Source organism: Mytilus californianus, unplaced genomic scaffold (assembly GCF_021869535.1).
Source record: "Mytilus californianus isolate M0D057914Y unplaced genomic scaffold, xbMytCali1.0.p SCAF_1, whole genome shotgun sequence".
NCBI classification, from domain to species: Eukaryota; Metazoa; Mollusca; class Bivalvia; order Mytilida; family Mytilidae; genus Mytilus; species Mytilus californianus.
The window spans coordinates 57,778,021-57,805,426 of NW_026262581.1; positions in this window are offsets into that span (position 1 = coordinate 57,778,021).

Below are 27,406 nucleotides of genomic sequence, written 5' to 3' on the forward strand. Positions count from 1 at the left end.
TCAGAGGCGTTTCAGAATTTCTGAAAAGATAGGGCTCACTATTTTTTGTTTGTTCTGTAAGTGGGGCCCAGATAAAATGTTCATATCCTTTACACATTTAAACCTAAAATACATGCTCTAATCTAGGAAAGCCAATATGTGTCTTTTGTTATGTGTACTTACTTTTGTATTTGAGGATTTTTAAAAGCGTTTTTTTTTTTTTTTTTTAAATGATTCATCTTAAACTGAAAAACATACATATCAAGAAGACTGACATGGAAAAAAATTACTTCAATGTAAGAGATTAAATAATCAAAATATAATTACTTCATAAATTACCTTCCCCAAAGGGTGAATAGAAATCTTCTCCCGACCGGCAGTAAAACCCTTGCCAAAGTGGGGCGTCCGTTTGGTTGTGACGGATGTACCAAGTACGCAGCCACGTCCGGTCAGAATGGGGACGTTAAATCCGATGCCTCGTGTGGAGTGAGTGCCACACTCTCTGCACGTTAAGAACCCTTGCAACAACTCTATGATGGGTCCGTATGTGGTCTGTTGCAAGGCCAAATTTTTGTCCCTATCCACTATATCCTCATTTTTCCGAGGCAGTTTAAATTTCCCCGACCATCATCCTGGACGTCCTTAATAACAGTGCCTAACTATAGTATTAATTGTTAATTTGTTCTCGTCCTGAAAATGCATGAAATACTTGCCACTGGACGTTAAGCAACCAACAATCAATCAATCATCTTAAATTACCTTCAAGAACTTTCTTAGAAATATCATTTATTGATTGTTTATTAGTATCTATAGAAATGTTGGCATTTGCAGGTAATGTTGACATAATAGGTGGAATATGCATTTTCCTAGTAGACTGTGATGTCTTCTGAAAAAAAATAATAGAAATAAATATTTGATGATAATACAGGCTTTTTCTGATATCAAACCATGTTAATAAAATGAGTTCAAAAAATCATTATGCAGACTTGTTATAAAATGGGAGATAATTCAAATATTTAAGATTCAACTTGCTTCTGGTGGTCAGTTTGTTTATTTTTTTTTTGTCTACATTTAGGCACATACAAAGTAGATAAAAAAAAATTCCTGAACTCTAAGGCTATTCCAAGAAGAGGAAAAGTCCACAAAGTAAATATCATACACCCAAAAAAGCCTAACTTACTGTACATTGTTGAGTGTCTGGAATCTCTTCTTAATCTAAATCTTCTGTCATCATACTTAAACCAGTATCTCCTGAATAACATCATTGATAGTGATCCTTTTTTCTAACAATTATAAATGATTTTATACCAGAACACCAATAAAAATAAAAGAAAAATATTGACATATTATTATATAAAACAGGGATTTCCAGAATACATGCCTAGACCAGTGCCTCCAACTTGGAATTTGAGCTTGTAAGACAGCTGGATGTTGTCGAAAAAAAACTGCTGAAAAGTGGGCTTCTAAAAGCAAAAGAAGAACTATGGTGGCAGGAGTTGTCTGTGACTAAAATGCAGGATGTTGATATTGAGGTATAAATTATTTTCTGGGGGGGGGGGGGGGGGGGGGGGGTGGGCGGGATTTTGATATGGGCCAGGATTTTTTTCCCTATACGTCTATTTGGGAATTTTTTTTTTGATTGGCAAAATGTAGGCAAATTATTATTTTAAATCCAAGCGCTGGCCAGATTGGCAAAATGTAGGCAAATTATTATTTTTAATCCAAGCGCTGGCCAGATAATTATTTTTTACCAAAAACAGGGTCAGGTATTTAAAAAAAAAAAACCCAGCTGTTGGTTTGTCCCGTATTAATTGTTGAATTAGTGTCGTAACATCATCCACGACTCACTCCGTACTTACTGCTCTAAATGGATAAAACGAGAAAAAGCTGACAAGAAATCATTAGATTCTTTTTTTAATTCGATAATGAGCATAGTTGATATACGTATTCAAAAGATCATTTTACTCCTAACAACAACCATAATGGCCCAATTTCACGTATCAAACATAAGCTAAAAGAACTTATATATTTTTGTCTCGGCTGATAACAATATCATTATTGTTTGACGTAAATGTTACATTGATGTTCTACAAAAGGAAACAAACTATCTTTTCTACTTACTAGTACACTTGGTACAATCAAAAACCTGGTAATAAATTGTTCAAATAAGGCCTTTGAAAATAGGGGAATTAATTACTTTTGGAGTGTCAAAAAATTCGTTGGAAGTACTTGAAAAATAACATGCTTATATTGGTGATTTCGAATCTGTTTTGATTTTTCTACTCTATATACCACGTTGCCTCATAATCTTATTAAGAAAAAATTCACACACCTGATTGAATGTGCATTTAAAAAGTCGGAATGCGAATATATATGTTCAAATCTTTTAGGTCATTTTTTAGTAACAACAAACAAAAGATTATGTCAATTAGACCTGCTTTGATACTAAAAAAATTTAATAACACTTTTAGATATTTAGATGATATATTGGCTCTCAATAATGACGATTTCAGTATGTACACTAAAGACATTTATCCTGCCGAACTAACTTCAAATAAAGCTAATACTAACAATGAACACTGCCCTTCCCTGGATCTTGATATATTTATCTTTAACGGGAAGCTTAATACCAAAATTTATGATAAAAGAGATGATTTTTCATTTCCTATTGTTGATTATCCATCTTTAGATGGTGACGTTCCCTTGTCGCCATCTTATGGTGTTTATATATCTCAACTTGTTCGATTCGCTCGAGTATGTAACAACGTATTTGATTTCAACAAAAGTAATCTCTGTATTACTGAAAAATTATTACACCATGGTTTTCGATATCACAAACTGGTCAAAACATTTACTAAATTTTATCATTGGTACAAGGACATCATTCGTAAATATCGTATCGGAAATAAACACATTTATTCTAAAACCAGTTGTTGGCATGATATGGGTTATGTTCTTCTCATATATTTTATGATGGTATGATACTAAACCCCTAACGGGAGGGATTGTACTTGATTTTCATATGATGAAGTTATAATCTTTCAAACAGTTTAATTGAGGGGTGGAGCTGGCATGTCAGTATCTGCTAGTAGTCCTTTGTTCATTTATGTATCATTGTCATTTTGCTAAGTTTCTTTTGTTACCTATCTTGACATCGGACTCGGACTTCTTTTAAACTGAGTTTTACTGTGCGTATTGCTATGTGTTTCTTTATTCTACATTTGCTAGAGGTATAGGGGGAATGGTTGAGATCTCACAAAACACGTTTAACCCCGCCGCATTTTTGCGCCTGTCCCAAGTCAGGAGCCTCTGGCCTTTGTTAGTCTTGTATATTTTTAAACTATAGTTCATTTATATGTTTTGGAGTTTTAGGGTGACGTCCATTTTCACTGAACTAGTACACAATTTTTTTTCAGGGGCCAGCTGAGGACCACCTCCGGGTGCGGGATTTTCTCGCTGCGTTGAAGACCCATCGGTGGCCTTCGGCTGTTGTTTGCTCTTTAGTCGGATTGTTGTCTCTTTGACATATTCCTCATTTCCATTCTCAATTTTATTAATATTTTTTTAAAATTACATCTAAATTGACAATAGCATAGTTTATAGTGATAACTCCGGCAACACTAATGTTGATCACTAAGAAGCTTAATTTCTTTTCACTTATAGTGCATTATTAAGACATTCAGGTGATTTTTAAAGAGTTAACACCCTTATAAGGGTGTTCTGTACCCCTTTTATATGTTTTTTTCAACAGCTTTCTTCTTGTAATTTAAAATAACTCAAGATAACTTTTGGTAAGAATGATAGCAAAGAACGGAGTTATATCCCCTAAAATATTAATTTCTAGTGCATTTGAATTAAATTATATCTTCTATTACTAGAACAGGAAAAGGAAACAAATGTTAATTTCTAGTGCATTTGAATTAAATTACATTTTCTATTACTAGAACAGGAAAAGGAAATAAACATTGTTTTTTTTGCATTACTACATTATTAATTTAAAAAAACAGGATGATCTGAATTGTCTGGAAATTTTTCCATCATTCCGTGTCATCATGATACAACAGCCACAACTACAGCAATCATGCACTACATAAACAATACCATGCACATATTCAATTGAAATAGAGTAATTATCTGATGTTTCCCTTAATTTGTAACATTTAAAAACTCTACCTTCATCTTCCAATTTCTGCATTCCTGAAATATCTACCACTGTACTAGAAATACTTGTTATTTCACCAAATTTGACCTGCAAGAAAATACAAACATAAATCTGTATTAGGTACTATTAACTGTATTATTCTTTATTTTTGGAAACATTAATCTACGACAAAAGATTTTATTTGTCTAAGACCTGATTTTTTTTCTGTTCATTAAGGAAACAGTAATGTGTGATTAAGAAATAATTCTTTCATGCCATGCTCTATGCTTATTTTAACATGGGTATGCATTATATTTGTCAATATCTTTATACCGAGCGTTAGTATGTGTTGATGTGCAATCTGACTATAGAAATTTCAAATGGGCTCTTTCAAAAATATTTTCAACTTAAATTAAACAAATGAGTCATTGCTTGGCCCTTAGTTTAAAAGATTATAAAATACATTAATATACCTTTGAATTTATTTTGCAATTTCGACTATAGCTGCAAATTTATTATATTAGATGGCCTAATATAAATAATAATAAATATCTTCACCCTCAATTGTTACCTGAAAAGAAAAAAATACACCAATGTGTAAATTGAACTAAATAAAAGCAACTTTGTTATATAATGACTAACCTGTACAGAAACTGCTAACATGCACATTTGAATTACATATATAAAATGCAAGTAAGAATTGTATTTAGATAAGATTGATCAATCTTTTATGAGCAATTACCATCTATGCTAGTTTTATGTTCGACAGTTTTAGATCGTATCATAACAATTCAGTTTTATGGTATGTTAGACTTATTGTAAAACAAGAAAATGTGTGCACAGTACACTGATGTCCCACGTACACTTTCGTTTCCAATTTCAGTGAACCATGAAATTGGAGTCAAAACCCTAATTTGAAATACAATTTAAAAAGATCGCATCATAAGGAACATGTGGGATTATTAGTTTCAAGTTGATGTAACTTCAACTTCATCAAAATTACCTTGACCAAAAACTTTAATCTGAAATGGGAAGGACAGAAGGACGGACAAACGCACAGCCTGGAAAACATAATGCCACTCTACTATCGTATATGGAGCATAAAATATGTACACTGTTAAAGTGTGTATATTTCCACTTTTAAATTAAAAGAAATACTAGTGGTATACATTTGAAAAAGCTAAGAAGAAGTAAATTTATCATCTTTATCAGTCATATTGATATTTAATATTTGAACCTTTTGAATTGCTAATGATTTTCTTTTTTTCTATTTAGTCAATCTAACTTACTTATGTTGGTATTAACTCTTAACACATCAATGTCTAAATTCCATATTATGTGGAATAGGGGTATCTGTTAAATGTTGTCTTCCACTACCACTCGAAGAATGTACAATATATATTTAAATAATTCTTGATCCTGTAATTATAATAAAAAAAATAATGACATAGGTATGAGCACTACAAATCTTTAACAATGTTATATTTTTTCCTGAAACTGAAATAAATAAGTAACAGTTTAGTCCTGTATTATTCTTTGTATAATCAAAACATCACAAAAGTCTCATATTAAAGCCTATATATTCAAAGAACAATTACAAGCTCTGGAATGGGTTTACAGGGTATTTTATAATCATGATAATAGGTCAATACTACAGAAAAATGGTCCGAAAAAAATAAATAATAGAGAAAAACAGATAAAAAAAAATTAAGAATATATAATTAAATGGTGCTAAAATATAAAGAATAGAGGATAGAAAATATGGCGGAATAAATTACAGAATTGAAAGACCCCCATCCAGACCCCGAAAAACATTAATTTTGTCCTTAAATATTCATTATATATATGCTCCCTAATTTTTCATTTTCAATCATATATATATATATACATGTAGCTCCTATTTTACATAAATTTATATTATCATTGATATTTGTTTGTCGATTGGTAATTCACTGAAACCTAAACGAAACAATAATCAATTAATCAACAAATTAATGACATAAAAAATAAGCTGTTCTATTTTTTTCACATATTGTTAGTTTCACTTTCAACAAAGATACTAAATAGAGATGGTATTTCCCATAAATTGCGGACGGGAAAGAAGACACCTATTTATTATTTTCTAAACAAAATACCACATTCTTGTAGATACATGATGACTAAAAAAAACATCCAATAAGTTCGTAGATAATTTTGATAGATTCAATATTTTTTGAACAATGTAAAAAATCTGTTTATATGATTTTTTATAAATCGAAACCCATACTTACAGTTATGTCCCAATAAAAGAATATTTTTTGAGGAATAGAACGCCAAAGTTTCGTTTACAATGAATATATATAAATCTATATTGATCAGGACTAACCATAAATCCTAAATTGTTGTGATATTTGGAACCACGTAATATATAAAGGAGCAGCTCCAGGTGGTTTGCAAACGGAAAAAATCATCTACAAACTCCGTCCCGTTATCTCTCCATCCACATGAATCTCCTTGTCTTCTGTTATAAGACGTTCTTCAATTTGAACAATGTCTGTATGTTTTCTTGTCTGTAAATTGTGTCACACACACTGCATGCGTTATATATATCTAGGTAAGGGGTTAAATTGAAGTTCACATGAATACGGATTCAATGAGGTCGAATTATTCACTTGCATGTGAATAATTCATCATAAATGTTTCTTAGCTTAATTTGACAAAATTGAACCATACTGGCTGCTAAAAGTGAATTATTATTTCACTATTTCACTTTCATTAATGATTGAACAAAAAAAAATCATACTTTAGATTTTTTATATATCTCGTAGCTAGTGCCCCTTTAACATATATATGATGCAGAAGGCTTAACAGTTCTTTGATCGTCAAACGATTGGTCAAATAATACAGTGATTTTTGTGGTCGTATCTAGCTGCGCCATGCTGGGAGCATTTTATTCATATTGAGTTGTATTTTTAAACATGTAATCGATCTTATGCTCATCTATATAAAAAATGCAATATAAAGAAATTTATGTTTACCATTGTTTAAAAGAGGAATTCAAGCAGCTAATAGAGTTGGAAATGGACAGGTCTCCAACGGGAATGGAAATTAGAATGGCGCAGCAATTTATCCAAAAAAAAAACAATTTAGTATGGAGTACAGACCTGCTATGTATAGAACTTTTAAGATTTATTTAAAATAAGTGTTGTCTTTATATATTATTATAATATATATATATAAAATCTTATATTATTATAAAAAATCTTATATTATTATGATATATGTAGGACTCTAATGTGCGATGGTACTCTAAAGTGCGATGGTCACGCTAAAGTGCGATGTTATACGCTAAAGTGCGATGGTGTCAAACGCTAAAGTGCGATGGTATGACACGCTAAAGTGCGAAGGTATAGCACGCTAAAGTGCGATGGTGTAACAGGAATGGGGTTGCGGCAATGGTTTTCGTTTGTTTCTGTGTTCCTATTATTGTAGTTTTCGTTTATTATTACGTTTATTAATCAAGCCGTTGTCTTTCTCTTCTTATTTGTTTTTTAAATTTACACTGGACATTGTGTGGCCCTATGTATATATAATATATAGATTGCTATGCAGCGCAGGCTAAGGCTCCACGTTAAAGGCCGTAGTTATTAGTTGCATATATAAACGACATTTGGTCTTGGATATATATGTGTCTCATTTTTTTATTCAAAGTACAATAGTTGTCAAAAAAGTGTAATGGGTATATTGCAGCTGCTAGTATAATCATACGTTCAAGTTAGAATACTATGCGGTGAAAGTCAATGCTCCGCGTTAAAGGCCATGCGGTAACCTATAGTTGCTTACATTAAACACATTTGGTCTATCTGGTCGTTAGGTTATTGTCTAGTTGGCGTATATCCATATCTTTAACAGAAATAACGAACCATATTGTAAAAAAAAATGTTTTATAGAATGATTCCATTAGAAAGTAAAAAAAAGACTTTATTCCACGCAAGTTCATAACATCTGATTACAAACAACGAAGAAGCTGCTAAATTAAAATTGGACGAATTTAATTCCTCAACATCCAAGTGAGCCATCTCCAGAATCTCCTTTTCCTCTTAAGTTAAATTATATTTTGTAACCTTAACATGAATAGTAGAAATACTAAAATTATTTCAGAATAAATGATCAAATGATCATGTGTATGATCGTCCTGTATATGCATGCGATATTTGCCACAGTGCGTTCAACAAGCAACACTAAGTTTATATTACTCTATCAATTATTTTACCGAACTACTGAAAAATATGGTTTCACACCGTCACTATTAAGGTAATCCGCTTTTTCATTTTTGTTGATTTCCATTGTTGTCGGGAAAACGCACTTTAGCGTATTGAGCCATCGGACTTTAGCGTGTTCCATTTGATAACACAGACCATCGTACTTTAGCGTATCAAACCATCGCACTTTAGCGTAGACCATCGCACTTTAGCGTGACCATCGCGTTTTAGCGTCCCCGTCGCACTTTAGAGTCCTACAAATATATAAAATCTAATAGAACTTTTTTAATGTATCAATTAGCGTGTTTAAGTTATATTCTTAGACAGTTATGTATACTTTGTCCTGATAGTTATATCCTAAATGACTCCTGTACTATAATCTTATATATTTACAATAGAAGTTCAATTCATACAAATACTGATCTTTTAATGGCTGACAATACATTATCTTTATTTGAATACGTCACTTACATTTATTTCGTATGAATGCAATAAGATGAACGGTACCAATTTGATTGCATCAGATGCACATTTTGACAATTAATATCTCTTCAGTGGTGCAGTGATGCTTTTTACAAGGAGCGCGTCCCCATTTTGTGCTAAAGGAATCATAACTTGCATTCATTTAGTTTCAATGTAAAAAAATGCATTCTTTTCTATAATTTCGATTTGATCAATGCCTTGAATTTCTCAGGAATAGCAAAAAGAATCATGTAATTCCATATTTCTGCATACAACACTATTTAACAGGTATTTCAATAACAAGGTTAAAGCAAATGGGACATATGTATGTTATTGTATTGTACACAGCCTCCATCTCTGTATTCTATTTTACATGAAATTTACGAAGAAATGTTAATTGAACCTAAAGCAATATTGACATAGGGAGGGAATCCATGACTAAAAAGCTTTTCAAGAGCTTTGTTCTAACTTTGCAACCAACTACAGTGCATACAGTCTACTACAGAAACAATTGTATTGATATTTGTAAGTTTTTCTTCATAGTAATTTGATTAAGTATATATGAATACCGATTCGATGCAAGATACAAACGGACAATTAAGAAAAAAATAAAATATTGAAATACCAAACATTGATAATTATAAAATGACAATCAATCACACTGGGCTTTTCATGCTCTTGATTTGTGTCTTTAATACAAAGCTATAGTGTGTTTTCTTTTAAATGACAATCATCATGGCTTATTACATATATATCATGTTCAAATTGTCTGCAAATATTGAAAACAAATTTGTGCGAGCTTTTAATACAGGGCAATTTATATTTCAAGCACTTTTTGTCCAGTGATTTTCTGTCCTACAATCTTCTAAAAATGGCTATACAGCTAATTGTTCATTTACTTATTAGTTATTTATTCATGTAAAGAAACAGTACTAGTAATAGAAAACACACACGAAAGACAGCAAATATAACAACCATTGGATTACAGGATTCTGTCTTGAGATTCTCTCCAATTAAATGTGTCTGTAAAAGTGGTTGGCACTATATAGATCGATTTGGTATAAGAGTAAAATGTTCTGTATGTTTGGATTACTACTATTTGATTTAAAATTAGAAAACATGAGACAGTTGAACTTATTATATGTTTTAATTTCTTTCAGAGAATGGTTCACAGTAGGGGAAATGTTTAAAAGGGTACGTTTTGGTCGAGTCAAAAACCTGTACGATGCAATTGAGGAAAAAACACCAGCCAGGAAACTGGCATTCTACGAAGCATTCAAAAGAAAAGATGACAAGGGGGAAGGGAGCAATAAAACATGATACAAGCAAAATTAAGTGTTTCTTTGATTGTTTTATTTATGAACCTTAAAGGGCAATAAAATAATCAAGGGGTTATATAGTACAATTGTATCGTAAGTTTCTGCTGAATTTAACTATATTTTTGTACTTCGTATATATATCTACAGAAATATTCTTTAAAATAATTTTAAATGTGCAAATCTCATTCCACCATTATTTAAAAAAAAATGTAGTGGTGCTTGAAGGCAATATTTTTTTAAAAGTGGCAATTGTTTTCAAAATCACGAAAAATTTGCTACATAGCAAAAATACGCCATGTTGGCCAGCTGTTATATAAATAAGAAAAACCTTAAAGGTCACCGATACATCCATATAAAATGGAGTCTGCTGCTGCCAAAAATCAAGATTACAAATTATGTTTCAAAAGTAGATAACAAAAATACTGAACTCCGAGGAAAAATTACAAAAAGGGGAAAGTTCATAAACATCTGGCAAAACCAAACGCTAAAGCACATCAAATAACAGAACAATCGTCATATTCCTGACTTGGTACGTACAGGCATTTTCTTACATTTATCATAATAATCCTCCCAGTATTTCAAGTACTCTTACTCTGAAAGGACAATATGAAGTAAAAATCATTTGCAACTTTACAAAATTATCGGCATGAAAATGATTGACATATTTGTCACAAACTTTATATGTTTTTATGACAATAAAGATTATTATATTAAAACAATGGTTATGATAAATAACAGAAATTCCAGTTATGATAAAAAAAAAAGTAAATGAGACACTGTTTTATGTTAATACATTGCTTTACATATCATCATATGAAAGTATGAATGGCAACATGTTTTAAGAAATAGCTAAATACCAAAATGAACATTATTGAAGTTTCTAATCTTGTTAGATATGTATAAATTGTCGGGTTTTTACACATTGATATTGTAAAATGTCAGCCTCGAACCACAATGTGAATCTTTCTGGTGTCGAGTGCGTATTTTTTTACGATATTTATACACTGAAAGACATAACAATCAAAACCAAGGAGTAAACAAAGACTCATAAACCCAAAGAGCATTTACACCAACAGTTAAAATGAATTAAAAAAAACAACACGAACTCCACTAAAAACCGGGAGTGAAATCAGGTACTCCGAAAGGGTAAACAATTCCCATCCGATAAACTGCTTATCATGCTACATTTCTGTTGTGTTTCCCTTCACTTGAATAGTTTTTCGATAGACGAAAGTAAGCTTGATACTTTTCCTCAGTCATTTTCACTTCGCTGATAAGTCCTGCTCAGCAGGGTGATATAGGCGAAGAGAAAAACGATAAGTTTTAATATGTAACAAACTAAACAAGGATACAAGCTATATTGTCACAGAATTATCAAACCTATATTTGGGTACCAACTGTACTCAAACAGATGCACATGTGTCCAAATTTCACTGATGATAGAGGCCAACACTGAATCAGAGATGTATACACAAGATACAAAATATAAAAAAAAAATAAAAAAGAGTCATCAATGTCACAATATACCATACTAAACTTGCCTAGTTTATTAGTTTTCAGTTCCCAATATTTTTGAAACAATATGCATTCAAATAAGAAAAATAAACCACACCAAATCAACTGCTACAGCTAGAGTGGGGTGCCCATATTCGCCATGGACACATTTTCGCCGTTTTATGATTTTGTTCGGGAAATGTCGCGATTTTTTTCCCATTGCCAACCAAGATGTCTGCAGCCGTCCGGCAGCATAGTTAAGCAGTTTCATACCGTCTTATGTGCAGTAAATAATTGTCATGGTAAGTTTTCAAGGATACACGAGACTCGCGTTTAAATTAACTTGGTTTATTCTCAAATTATCCTTGAAGTCCCCGAGTGTATAAAGATAGTTAAAGTAAGTTTGATATGTATACACAGAGGAAAGCATATGAACCAAGCGTTTTAGCGTTGAAGTTGAACACAGACCTGATATGTCATACACCTTTTCAGTATTAACAAAGTTCTACATGACAAAAATAAGCCAAAACGTTTAATCATTCACTACTTTCATTTTGACGCCAATATTTACATTTGACGTCACAATCATTGTAATTACACGCACTAATACGGGAGGCCCCAGTGTGATATTCCGAAACATACGAAATTGTGCCCAATAAACAACGTTTGAACTTTCACTTGTACTTGAACGCCCGTCTTTCCTTGGTTGAAATATTATAAATATGTCCTCTATGAGGGTGTGGGTAAACAGCAGTAGCGGATTTGGGATCATTTGGGCGGGGGCGGAGCGGGCGTGTAAGTTAACTCGTTTATTGCAAACTCATACCACGTCAACTCGTACCACTAAAAGTCAACTCGTACCACTGCGAAGTCGTACCGTTCAGAACTCGTACCACAAGAACTCGTACCATAAGAATATATTCAATAGGCCCTATACGAATGTTTTATGATTTTTTTTATAAAAAAAAGTTGAAATTCTTTGAATTTTATACCAGATTTTAATTAAAACTAAGACAAAAAATATGAATGTTATTTCTTAGTTACTATGTTAATTAATATATTAATTTCATAATTTCATAAAATCATAAAATGGGGCATGTTTGTGATGTTCCTCATAACCACAATGGAAGACAATTGTATATGGTGCCACTCTCTATTTGACCCCGACAAGAACATATAGTAATATTTGAATTTTTATACAACAAATATGTTGTTGAAATTGTGGTAAATAAACTAAAAGTTGTGTCTACAACCGAAGTGCTGTCCAAGTGTTATACAAAATGACGGGCAGTCGAACCAGGGAACAAATAAGACACTCTTGGACAAAGGCGTATTGGTCACAGTCTATATATACTTACAATTAAGGGGCGTTGCAGCGGCATCATTCACAAAATTGGTTTACAATTATACGTCTCAATTTAACGTGAGCTATTGCCATCACTTGGCGTCCGTCGTCGTCGTCGTCTATCGTCGTTGTCGTTAACTTTAAAAAAAACTTCTTCTCTGGAACTACTGAACTGATTGGGCTCAAACTTGGCCACAACCATTATTAGGGTATCTATTTTAAAAATTGTGTCGATTTTGCCCGTCAACTAACAAACATGGCCACTGTTGCTAAAAATAGAACATAGGAATCAGACGTGTATTTTGTCCAATTATGTCTGAAACAATTATAGATATGGAAAAAGCCGTAACCTACAAATGACCAACATGACCAGTTCTACATGCTTGAGAAGTTTCATCGAAATCCAATCACCGATGGTGGATTTGCGGCCCCTGAAAGTTCATTTTTTCAATTTTGTTGGTTTATTTGGCTATTAATATCTTGATAACTATAAGAGATAGGTAATCAATGTAAATTGCTGAAGTAATTAGTATGATAAGTTCTTCTTGCTTGCCAAGTGTTGCCAATATCCAAGTAACTATGGTTGGAATGTGGCCCCTTAAAGGTCTACTTTTGTTGGTTTTGAGACAGCCCTGAATCATGTAGGCTCGAGTATCCAGGTGAGCGATTCAGGCTCCTGGGAGCCTTTAGTTAAAATATATGAGGATGTGGATGGGGTTAACAGAACAGATAACAATGGGCAAAATAAAATAAAGATTAGAGAATAAAAGACACTGCTTAAAGAAAAAAGTAAAGAATATCAAAAATAAAGAATTGCTAATGGGTAAAAAAATATTGATTACTGAATAAACAATATCCAGGATACAGTAATCAAGTAATCACAGAATGACCATTATGTTAAAGATAAACTAGAGAGACTGTCTATGAGACACGGTATGCCCCGATCGTTCATCATATTGATTTAAAAGCAAAATTTTATGTGTAAAATGTAGGTCAGAGTGGCCTTATTAACAGTGAACTATTTAGTACTACCCAAGACCTGTCCATTGACAAAATATGTCTAGCATATGAGAAATGCACTTAAGGTAGATAGGGTGTCTTCCTCCATCTTGGATTTTGAAATACCAGAAAACAATCGGTCTAGATCTTTAATAAAAGGTGCAAATTTTGAGAGTAGTAGGTAATTCATGTGTAAGAATTTTCATTTCAATATAGAAAATGACATATTTTATCATATTTATGGTTGTATTTTACCAAAAAACAGAATACTTTTGTTTGATTCTTTTTTTTTTCCAACTTTGCCACATAAGGGGAGGCAACTCAAATGTAAGGGCAGATAATTCAGATAAAGTTACTTTTACAATAGAATGTGTTAGGAATTTACCTATTTTATTATGTAGCAAGAAAACGGGTCCCGTGACCCCATTTTTTTCTTTTTCTTATCTGAAAGCATACTATTAGACTTATCTTCTCATATTTTATCTCAAAATTCTATGGTGTAGTTTTCGTTTTATGGCAGAAAATTGGGTTTTCCATGCATAATCTATACAAAATCTGTCAATTTTGCACAACCTGTAGCATGAAAACAAGCCCCGTGACCCATTCTTTTTATTATTATTTTTTTAAAAGCATGATATAAACTACATTTTGGCAAATTATTAAAAAATTCTATGGATTATAATTAAGACACCCCATCTACCTTAAAATGCAAAATTTAACCAGAGTCATTCATGTGTTTAATGTAGGTCAAAGTGACAAAATGATTAGTGAACCCAAGACCTATCTACTGACCAAGTATCATTGCTACACCATGTCCAGTATCTGAAAAACAGACCTAAACGCAAAACTTAAACAAGAACGGGACGTAAGGACAGACGTCGGACAAGGGTAAAACTATATGCCCCTTCAACATACGTGATCGGGGAATTAACAATAATGAACGAAAAAAAAAATAAAGAATACAGAAGTTAAGAAACCTCTTTCCATACCCTCATATATCGTACCTTCTATCTTAAATGTGATTCTTATAAGAGATCGCCAGTATGCATCGTCTAACTAAAACATAGCCTGTTCTTACAACATATCTGCAATCTATGTACTGTGTAATCACTAAAAAAATTTGTCATTTAAGATGGCTAGACAGAAATACAAGAAATATACACATGAACAGTTATGCGAAGCAGTGGACCAAATAAAAAGGGGCATCCTAACAAACACCTGAGCGTCAAAACGATTCGACATCCCAAGGAAAACATTAGATGACTACCTTAAGGGGAAAAGCACAATAGGCAAAAAGAGTGGACAAAAACCCTACCTAACACAATCACAGGATTCATCCCTTGCAAATTACGTCAAGTACATGTGTGAAAGAGGATTCGGACTTACGAGAAAGGTTTTACAAATTTTCGCGTTTTCAATAGTCAAAAAAACAGGCTCTTCCTCAAAATCTTCCGCGTCAAAGAAATGGTGCCAAAGGTTTATGAAAAGACATAATCTTTCTTCCAGATCCGCAACGTCTCTCGCAAGATCAAGAGTAGCTGTTTCATCACAACAAGTAATTGACGATTACTTTACATTACTCAACACAACTATTGAAAAACTCGGCCTTACAGACATACCTACCCAAATCTGGAATGCCGACGAAGCCGGATTTGGGAAGGAAACTGAGCAAATCAAACATAAAATTATAGCTACAACAGGAAGAAAAAACCCATACAGACAACAAATGACGGATTACGACCACATTACAGTTTTAGCATGTGCATCAGCGGCTGGTACTTTCATGCCAAACATGCTGATCTATACCAAATCCCTACCTTCCGGAAGATACGCCTCTGAAATGCCTTCAAATTGGATCTTCTCTACATCGGAAAATGGTTACATAACAAGAGATTTATTTGAAGATTGGTTTTCAAGAATATATTTACCTAACATTGGTATGAGACGCCCAAACCTATTGGTTCTAGATAATCATAGTTCTCTTTTATCATTGAAAGTTATAGACATGGCCATAGAGAATGACTTAGAGATATTAGGTATTCCGCCTCACACATCACACTTTTTACAACCTTTAGATCAAATATTTCACCCCCTTAGAAGTACCTACAGTGATCTTGCCCTGAACATTGGTCTGGTTAAGGCAGACATGGTTATTAAGAAAAATAAGTTTGCAATAGTGTTGGAGCAGGCACAGGATAAAGCGTGGTCCCCGCATCTAGTCAAACTCGGTTTTGGAAAAACTGGATTGCACCCTATCAACAGCAAAGCGATAGACAAGTCCTTCATCAGACCTAGTCATAACAACACTAATGAAAATGACGAGGAAGACACTTCTATGACGAACCCTGAAGACAATGTATATAATAAATGCGGCCGTTTGGTAACAAATCCTTTGGTTAAGGCTGGACTGGTGGATAAAAATCTGCAGGATATATTGGTCCCAACAGACATTACAAAAACAAGTAAACAAAAGAATAAAAGATTAACTGGTGCTCGAATTTACACAGGGGAAGAGATGAGGAATGAACTGAAAAGAAAAGCAGATGAACAAATTGAAAAGGATGATGGCATCAAGCGCAGAAAAGAGGAAAGGGAAGCAAAACGACTCCAAAAGGTAGAAGATGACAAGACGAAACGATCGAAATCCGCCAATAAGAAGAAAAAGCTGTCTAAATCGAATCGGAGTAAAGCAAAAGATATCCCAGAAACTGTAAATCCAAATACAATAACGATTATGGCAGATGTACATGCAGTACGAGATCCTGAATCTAATCAGGAAGACGTTGAAGATATGGCAGAAAATCAGACAGAAACTGAGAGTGAAGAACAGAACATTGAACTTTGTAGACCAAGACCAAGACGGAATAACCGAGGACAAAAAATTACACACGTCGTCGTCGTCATCACCACCACCAATAGCTCCCCCAACTCATTTCTCATTTTCTATTGCAATTTGACCATAAAGGGATAATATGCATGTCATCGCTGCATAACTCTATCATCAACATCAATTCATATACTTTAAATACGGCCATTTTTTGTTCTCAAAATGAATTTATCAAAATAGACATATACATTGATTATCTTTATTTCCAGAATGATCTCGTGTTCTTGTTTATATTTTATTTCTATGTCATTTCAGTTTCCTGAAGAGGAAGATGACGATGAGGTGTTCACATGTGGAGTATGCGCCACTAGAGGCAAAAAGAGTGATGAAAAAATTGGAATTTTCTGGGTGGGGTGTGACAGAGACACCTGCCCATTAATACTGTACCATTACAACTGTCTGCAACGGCAGGATCAGATTACCGTGGACTTGAGTTTGCTATTTCCTGAGGAACAATGGATGTGCCCTATTTGTGTTGACACCAATCATTTAGAAGAGTGAACATGTTTTTATACTCCCATTTCTAGTTCTGTATATATTATTCTATTTGTCCAGTCTACAAGGATTTTTTTAAGGACAACATCAAACGATCGATGAAAGTCTTTGACAATGTGAGTTCACTTTCTTTCCGACATCGAACTTTTGAACCCCGAACTTGATACTGACCCTTCAAAAGCACTATACTATACTACACAATACATGACAATTTATGATATCATCATTATACCAAAACCAAAGTTCAAACTTTCTTTATTATATAATTTTCTCTAGACATGCATGGACAACGGTAACAAAGTGGTTATAATAAAAAGTATTTGGGCATAATATTTTATCAGTTTTCATTTTTATGACCGATGGTGTGTAGCATTGTTACAGAATAAAGAAATAATGACAAGGAAGAGTTGATAATCGAAGCGTTAGAAAAAACGAAAGGGCAATCAATGCAAACCCTAGAACAGATAGACAAGATACATTCAACACAAACGAGAAACACGAACCCCAAAAAAACTGGGACGACTTCCAGACTTTCCGTTAGGTAAGCAGGTCCTGCTTCTTGCAAGGTTTGTATACGTTGACAATAAGTTACTACACTTTATTAGATAAACTAGACCCACAAAGTCACATACATTCAACAACATTCAACACTGAAAACTACAAAAAACAAATGAGAAACACGGACTATCACAAGACACCCGCTGCATTTCACTTTCAGGAACAAAAGAAAGGACCCTACGCCTACAGCAACTGTAGAAGGTCTGTTGTCATATTGATTACAGACGCCCTTTACCGGTCAATCAGGGAGTACGTAGAATTAGTATATAATAAATTGCTTCACCGAGCGCAGCTGGATACGACCGCAGAGGTCCAACCCTGAACAGTTGGGGCAAAAATGGACACAATATTCGTGCTTGATACAGGTCTGAATTTGGATCGAAATTAAATGTTTAACACATAATAGGCTTCAGACACAGAATAACTGTAGTCAAAGAACTTAGAATTGGTTATATGATTTGAATTTATATTCAATTTTTTGCTTTTGTACCCCAAAAAAAATACTATTTGAAGAAATTTTCTTTTTAATTTCTGAAATCTGTAATGAGAAAAGAAATTGCCCTCCCCCCCCCCCCCTTTTCCCAAAAAAAAATCTTTCCCTCAAGATATGGTCATTATCTCAATTCAAGTTTCCAATTGAGTTTGCAACCATAATTACCCATTTAAATACATCATTAAAGTCTTAAAATAGAAAATTACATACATAATCATGTCTAAAAATAATATATATTTAATCAGCATTTTTATTAGTAACTTCTAAAAATAAATTGACAGCTAATCACAAAGACAATACAAAATTTCTTTATACATAATTTTAAAGCAGTGTAACTTCTAAGGGAGGTAATCCAAATTTAACATTGTACTTAAAAGTGATTGTCCATTCACAAGGAAACCCTTGTTTTTTTGCCCCTAATTCCTAAACGGTCTGAGCCATAAGCCCCCAAAGCCAATTCTAACCATCCCTTTGTGGTATGAAAACTTGTACATTTTCAGAGAGACCCATACACCGTTCCACAAGTTATTGTCTGAAAACTAGAAAAATGCTTATTTGGGCCCCTTTTTTGGGCCCTAATTCCTTAACTGTTAAGACCATAACCCCCAAAATAAATCTCAACCTTCCTTTAGTGGTTATAAACCTTGTGTTTAAATTTCATAGATTTCTATTAACTAATACTAAAGTTATTGCCTGGAAACCAAGTGCCTTCGGACGACGACGACGACGTGATACCAATAAACGACCGCAAAAATTTTTGGCGGTCGTATAAAAACGGTCACTGGTGATATTTAGCAGAGATCGTTATTCATGCAAAATTCAGTTTGTGAATACGGACATCTCGAAATAAGCACAAGGACAATTAATCATAGGGTAAAATATCCTTAATGTTTTTTTTAAAGGAGTAAATGTTCTGTTATCCAAAAATAATGTCAATCAGTAATGGATTGCAGCCATTCAATCAATGACGTATATTCAGTGTTGCATATGAGAAGGTATTAAACATAGTATATACATTGTGAGTTATCTATTGGTAGCTTATATCTGTGGTTATATCTTTAGTTCTGATCTCTTCAGTCTTTCATCCACGGATCATCTTATAATTTTTTTTTTTTTTTTTTTTTTTTTGCTTGAAAATCACGCATGCGCAGTCATTAGCAAACTCTTTTTCCTTTTTTTTTTTTAATATAATAAATCATTTGTAATATGGATTTAATCTAAAAACCTGAATGGTACAACTTTTTGTTCCGTTTCCTGTACTTGGTTGATAATTTGTTAGTAATCAAAGACAACGGCGAAAATGTGTCCCCAGTGGTGTGTGAAATACTTGATTTCGACCGACTTTGGGCTCTTCTGTAGACCAAAAATAATAATGAACGAGTGATTTTTATGAATCAGTTCTGCTTAACGAATAGTTAACTACATGCAAGTAACATAAAAAGATACTGGCGTTATAAAATTTGTTGTCTATGGGTAAAAATGACCGGTTTTTGTGGCGAATATGGGCCCCCACTCTATACCTAAAGAAACAACTATTTTTTTATATGGATAAGGTGCGCACTTCAAAGTAAGTATTTACTAAAACAGTAAATGAAAAAATCAGTAAACAGTACTAATAAAATCGGTTCACTAATAGTACTGACAAAATCAGTACTGAAACATTACTGACGAAATCAGTTCTGAAACAGAACTGAATTTATAGACTTAGTACATGTAACTGTACAGTTATTGTATAATAATGAACAGTACTGAATTAATAGAAAGTATAACATAAGTTTTTAGTCTTGCCGAACAGTTCTGATATGTAAATGTACCAAAAAAACGTTGGTAAATTCTTGGTAGTGTACTTCATGGATGTATAGAAATGTTGTCTCTTTTCCTCTTCATTTGGAATAAAACGCTATTTAAAGTAAGTATTTTACAATCAAGGGATATCAGCAAAATTAATTATTTACATTATTAGAAAAATCTACTAATTTGCAGGATATAATTCATTAGTCTGTTAATCTTTCTTGAAATAGTGTTGATATAAAAGACGTCGCCTCAATTTCATTTTTAGTTTATTCAGTCGTTAATCTTGAAATTTATCCTTTATGATTAAACTCGAAATCATCTTCCAAATCTCAATTTTTAAAATGCTTTCACATGTTACAACAAACCAGTTGCCTGGATTGAATGTCTTATAAAATATTTCTTTGTTGTTGATAGTTTCCGAGGGATGTTAGTTTAACGTGTAATAGTTGATGAAAGGACTTGTTATGAAACGTCGCATGATACTGGTGTCACTTTCAAGTCCTTTCATCAACTATTACGTTTCCGCAGATTTTACTTTTGCCAGTGAATACTTCATCTGTCGATATATACTGTGAACGTTTTGTGTATCTTTAAATATATTTACCTATGTTGAAAGACGTGTATAATGTCTAATCATAAAAATACATATTGTTTAGTCTCAAAAACATCTTGTAGATCTATGAGTTCCGCTGCTATTTTTGCTGAATAGGTGCAATTTGGGTACTGTGACGTTAGAGGTAAATGTTTCAAGACGTTAGCAAAATTTAAAAACGTTAACTTTAGAATGTTTACACAGTTAGCAAATGAAGCTGAAATTTGGTCTCTAAGTTCAGAAACATGCACATGCATTTTGAAACGGATATAGCCAATGCTACAAGAATACCCAAACATGTATACATATTTAGAATTCTATTTCTCAGCAGATTTCAAATCTGTAAAAGAAAGCATAAAACTAAATTGCACAAGTTCAGTATCCATGGAAACATTTGGTGTTTGTTTTCTATTTTTTTTCTTCAAACAATGCTGTTGGGCACCCCCATACAGGCTTAAAAATATCCGTTTTATAAAATTTCAATGAATATCAGACATACATTGTTTGAACACTAATACATAGCCCTCTAAAAAAAAACAACAAAAAAACTGGGGGATCTTTCTACTCCTTTTTCTGCAAATTACCTTTCAAAAGATCGAGGCAAATTTACACCTTTGAAAAACAGTCAACAAATGCTGATATAGTTTTAGAGTCATTGGTTGACTGGATATGAATTTAGACCCGAAATTTACACTTCTACTGAGCAAACCAGGGTTCAATCTATTCTCTGGAATCATACCTTTCAATTAAAACCACTCTCACAGCATCAATTTTCATTTTTCTTCATTTTCAAGTACTTAAAAGTTGTCTTTCTCTTTTATTTAAAAAATTCACCGTGGCCAAAATGCGAAACTAACACTTCTAACTGTGTATTGCTACCTTCAGTATTAAATATAATACATTTTTCAGTTAAATCCCTATATTTCTACAAATTTTACCATATTTCAAGCTTTTTGGCCTGATTTTTTCCACGATCGGATGAAAATAACCAAAGATAGAGCTGCGCAAAGTTATAATGGTATTTAAGAAAATCATAAAAATTTTCTATGAAAAAGTGTAAAATTTTGAATTAGTGGTGACAAGTATGAAATGTGAAATAAAAGTCAATTGATAAAATAAACACCCGTTCGAGAACCTGGTAACAATGCTAAATATATGAACACAATTTTGTAAACATTTTTCAGCTGAAAAAATATGGTGCTATGGGGAACAAAACAAAACAAATAAAAAATCTCCAAAAGTTCTTCATGATTTTATTATACTTCAACTAAAAATTATTCTAAGAATACATTTTCCTTCTTTTTGTGTGGTAATTTTATGTTTTGGTTCATTCTAAATTGAAGATTTACATTATTTTCAACTTATACTGTTCTTTGACTGGGATACATTACACTTTAAAGATTCATGGTCAAAGGGCAGATAAGTCTCAAAATTCAATAATTTAAACAGTTAATTGTTATGAAAATTTCATGTTGTAGAGATCATTTAAGGTGGTACATAACACTACAGGGAGATAACTCTTTTAAAATCACCTGAACGTTTTAAACAGGTTCAATTTTTAAGGAAATATCAAGCTTCTCAATGACCAAAATTAGTGTTTTTCAAACTGCTATATATCCAATGAAATTTTTCCGATAAAGTGTGTGGTTCAAGTTTTTTGAAATTTTTATATTTTTGTCAAAGGGTCAAAGTAAATATTTTGTCAAAATTTAGGGAAAATTAAACGAGCCAAATCAATCTTAGTCAAGGTTTTTGGTACCACCTTAATTTGCATTGGAATTACTGTTAAAATGAAATTTAATATCTTTTTATGTGTGTTTTGACTTTAGACTATAATTAAATATCTGCACTTTTAATTATGATGACGTCATAAAGGTAATCATGACGTCATAAATACTGGTTAGCAACATCAAAGTATAAAGTAACTAACTATCAATTAAGTGAAATGGTTAATACTAAAAACTCAATTAAAGGCAAGTGTGTTTTAAAACAAGGATCCATACCTTGGAACAAAAGTATGGATACTGGGCATGCTGGAACAACATCAACAAATGAAACTCTTTGTACTGATACAAACTATACTGCCAAGAATGATTCTGCCTTAAAAGTTTCTGGTGTTTCATGTTTTTCCTTTAATAATCTTTCACTCTTATCTTCTTCCGATTCTTCCGCTGCTTCTGATTTTTCTGATTCTTCTAACCCTCATCCTAATTCTGAGCCAATTAGATTTTCAAGACCGGAAAAAACTCTGTATGATGAAGACCCTAAAACGGAGGCTAAATGGGCTGACTGTAAACCAGGTGAGATCACTTTTCTTCCGACAAAGCTCAGACCCCAAAAAAGGGAGAACCATAATCATGATGAAATCGAAATTGATATTGCTGATGATGAAAATGAAAACGTAATTGTTAGTGTCAATAAGCTTTCATCTGCTATTACTGCATTTTTACCACATTTTTAGATGAAAAAAAATGTAAATCATCAAATCCGACAATTCAAGTAACAGAGAGAAATGGCATCTGTGTTTCTATAACAGTGTCGTGTAGAAATTGTAAATTTTAATCATATCAAATTGAAATGTTCCAAAGAATTGCCAATAATAACACTCCCGGGCCAAATCATGTAGAACTCAATGAGGCCGTAGCAATACCGGTGATGAAAACCAAATGTGCACCAAGTGATGTTGTATTCCAGCTTTCTTGCTTGAATAATAGGCCACCATCTCTAAGCCTTATTAATCGTAATGTCAACAAAACTTGCGATAAAATGGTGTCATTAAACGAAAACTCCATGATAGAAAATCAGCATTATGTCAAAGAGGTAAATAATTTGCTTGGCCATGACAATTTCATCGATTTTGAAACAGACACTTCATATAATAATAGAACGCAAGCTGGTGGTGAATCAGCTACTCAGTCTTTCACACAATTGGTTGAACTCAACACTATAAAAAAATTAACAATAGCATTGGACGTAAAGAATAAACTATGTAAGAAAAGGAAATGTTATGAAAATGACAACTGTAAAAAATAAAAGCCTGTGATGCTAGAGCTCAACTTTCAAAAACAATTCGCGAAACATCTGAAAACTTCGGTTACACCATACGGCATTATACATGTTTTATTCACAAGATGCGCACAATTAAAAAAAATCTAAAAAATCTAAAATTGAGTCGCACTCCTGCAAACACAAACAGAGACATATTTTTGCAACGATTGGCTACTTGCGTTCGAGCAAGAGTGCGTTTAGAAATAGTGCTCATCAAGAAAAACTTTCCCTTAGAGGACACTTTTTGCGATAAAGCGATGGCACCAATCAAAAATATAGTTCCATGTTTTAGCGGTAGGCATACAAATTGTAAAAAAAAATTAATAGTCTGCATTGCACATTTGGCTATGTACAATACAAATTTCTTGTCGTATGGGAGACATTTAGAATTATGCAGAGAAGACGAGCTGGAATTAAAAAAAATGCTATACAAAAGTCTCTCTTTGGAAACAATGCAGAAAATTTCTCGTCTTCTGAATACAAATAATTCAGAGAGCCTTCATCACAGGGTTTTCACTTATGCACCAAAAAATACAGTATGGAGCAGAAATTATTCGGCACTTAGTCACTCTGCAGTATATTCGGCTTCTATTGGCACAAGAAGATCTGCTCTATTGATTGCAAAGCAAACAGGAATTTAATATACTAAATTAAATACATTCTTTAGGTACATGGTAAAACGGGATGACAGTGCCCGTTATCACCTTAAAATGAAACAGACTCCTTGGTACAAACAAAAATCGTTTCATTAACAGAAAATTCATGCGCACACCTTTGGCAAATGAAATTAATATTTAATAAACTATAATATAAAAATTTCTTACCACATGTTTATATAAAATGCATTTCCTATAGCTTCCATGACCAGTACATTCACCATTATTTTTACAAATATTTCGTGAATCATTTACACTTTTAGGCTCATATGATAAATGTTCAAATTTAAGACATAACTTTGTATGACAAAAAATGGGAAACATGAAAAGTTTGACATAAATCATGATTAACTTTCATGAAATATGACAGACGGTGAACAGAGAAACGTTTCCTTTTTCCCTCTAAAAACAATTCTTACAGTCCCATATCCATCAGTCGTTAAATTTCCACGTCCATATATGACACTTTGATTTAACTTCAAAATTGGTTAATTTTTTTCTTTTTCAACCGTTCACGAACCGTTAACTTACATGAATATATTTCTGACATACTGATTTATAGAAGCTATATAAAGTGCAATTTATATTGCAATCTGAAAGAAATTATGGAAATATTATTGTCAATAAATTTGAATATATAGTTAACATACTTTCTTTTCTTTCTAACGAATTGAATGGATTGCCCATTGCATTAAAAATTGTATTGCTTTCACCTTCACATCTGACGACGTCAATATACATCATGGCAAAGTCAAGCAACTATGAGGCTTAAAAAGTCATTTGAAAAAAAAATGGCTTGGTAGACAAAATGTCAACAAAATTAAAGGATTTCATATCACATACAATGTCTTTAACTAGATTAGCCAAAATGCTTGCCCAAAATTGAGTGTTTTCACTTTTATGATGTGTATACGAACTAATTTCACATTACCATAAGGTAGCAATACACAGTTAGCAAATGAAGCTGAAATTTGGTCTCTAAATTCAAGAACATGCACATGCATTTTGAAACGGATATAGCCAATGCTACAAGAATACCCAAACATGTATCCATATTTAGAATTCTATTTCTCAGCAGATTTCAAATCTGTAAATGAAAGCTTAAAACAAAATTGCACAAGTTCATAATCCATGGAAACATTTGGCGTTTGTTTTCAATTTTTTTTCTTCAAAAATTGCAGTTGAACACCCCCATACAGGCTTAAAAATATCCGTTTTATAAAATTTCAATGAATATCAGACATACATTGTTTCAACACTATACATAGCCTTCTCTCTTTTATTTAAGAAATTTCACCGTGGCCAAAATGCGAAACTAACACTTCTAACTGTGTATTGCTACCTTTTCTATTAATTTGTAATGTAGCGGATCGGCCTGTCGATCATAACAAAGTCCGGAAAACACATAAGTTTTTTTGTAATGTGTTTATTGGCAAAACTACATATATAAATCATCATAGTAAGTAAGTCCATAGTACATCAGCAAAATCGAGACAAGTACATATAGTTGATATTTTGAATCGTTTAACAAACTTAAGAGTAAATAATAATAATGGTAAAAAAAGAAAAACTAACCTGGGTAGCATGGATTGGATAGATATTTTTATTACGTAAAAGTTTACTTGTATATTCATTCTAATAGTTGAAGCCAGGGGTTCCAGCAGGAGTACGCTCTTTGCAATGGTTTATTTTTTCAATAAACAAATTTTCTTTAAGATAATTTTTTAAGGCTACAATATTTTCTTGTCCACATTGCATTTTTGTTTTGTATATATAATATTTAGTTAATAATATTATGAGGTTTCTTATGTAGATTTTTCTGTTTTTTCTAATATCCCAAATAAGACTATATCTAAATTAAGTGGTAGTTCAATTTGGACTTTTGGATATATCTATTTATTAAGTTTTTTCCCAAACATCAAATACTTTTGGACATGTCCAGAATATGTGTTCTTTAGTTTCTATAGAGTTCGTTCAGAAAGTGCATTAATTGTTTTGTGAGACTTTACTTCTGTAGAGTAATTTATTTGTTCCCAAAATTCTGTGATTAATCCTGTATTAGAGCCACTGTAATTTTGAATTTTTAGTAATGTAAAAAGGCAGTCTATATACTTTATTCCAAATAATATTATGTCTATTTAGGATTACGGACCACTTTTCCTGTGATGTGATATTTGTTATTTTGTTATTTAAAACATTGTACATGTCTTTTGATCCTTTTGTAGATTTCAAAAATATAGCAATAGTAGTTGGTATAATTGGCCCATAAAGCTTTAAAAGCTGATTACATTTAATATTAAGACTTTTCATATAGAAATTGCTATAGATTACTCCTTGAAGAAAGTTGGTATCATATTATATGTTTTTTTGAAATTCCTGCCAGTTCATAAAATGCCCATCATTATCAATTAAATCATTTATTAGCCAAACTCCCTTTTCAGTCCATTTTTTATACAGCATTGTTCAGAGGGATTTCATTACCAATCTTAATTTGTTTATTTTCCAAACATTAGATGCGCTATAATCATATTCGTTCTTAACAGCTACTTTAGTTTGGAGTTCAGTCCAAGCATTACAAACCTCCTGTCAAAATGGATTTCTGACTTGTGTTCTTAGACCTACATACGGCAATTCATTTAATATAATTTTTTCAGAACAAGTTAGTAACTTACAATAATTATAAGTCCGTTTAACTATTCTTCTTATCCAAGTTAGTTTTAATCCTTTTATATATTGTTTTAGATTTAACATGTTAAGTCCACCCAATTCATATATTTGAGCAATTGTTTCTCTTTTAATTTTGCCTTGTTTACCATCCCAAATAAAATAAAATAAATGTTTAATAAACTGATTAAGTAATCCATTGTTAAGATTTGGTAAATTTAAAAATAAGTGATTGAGTT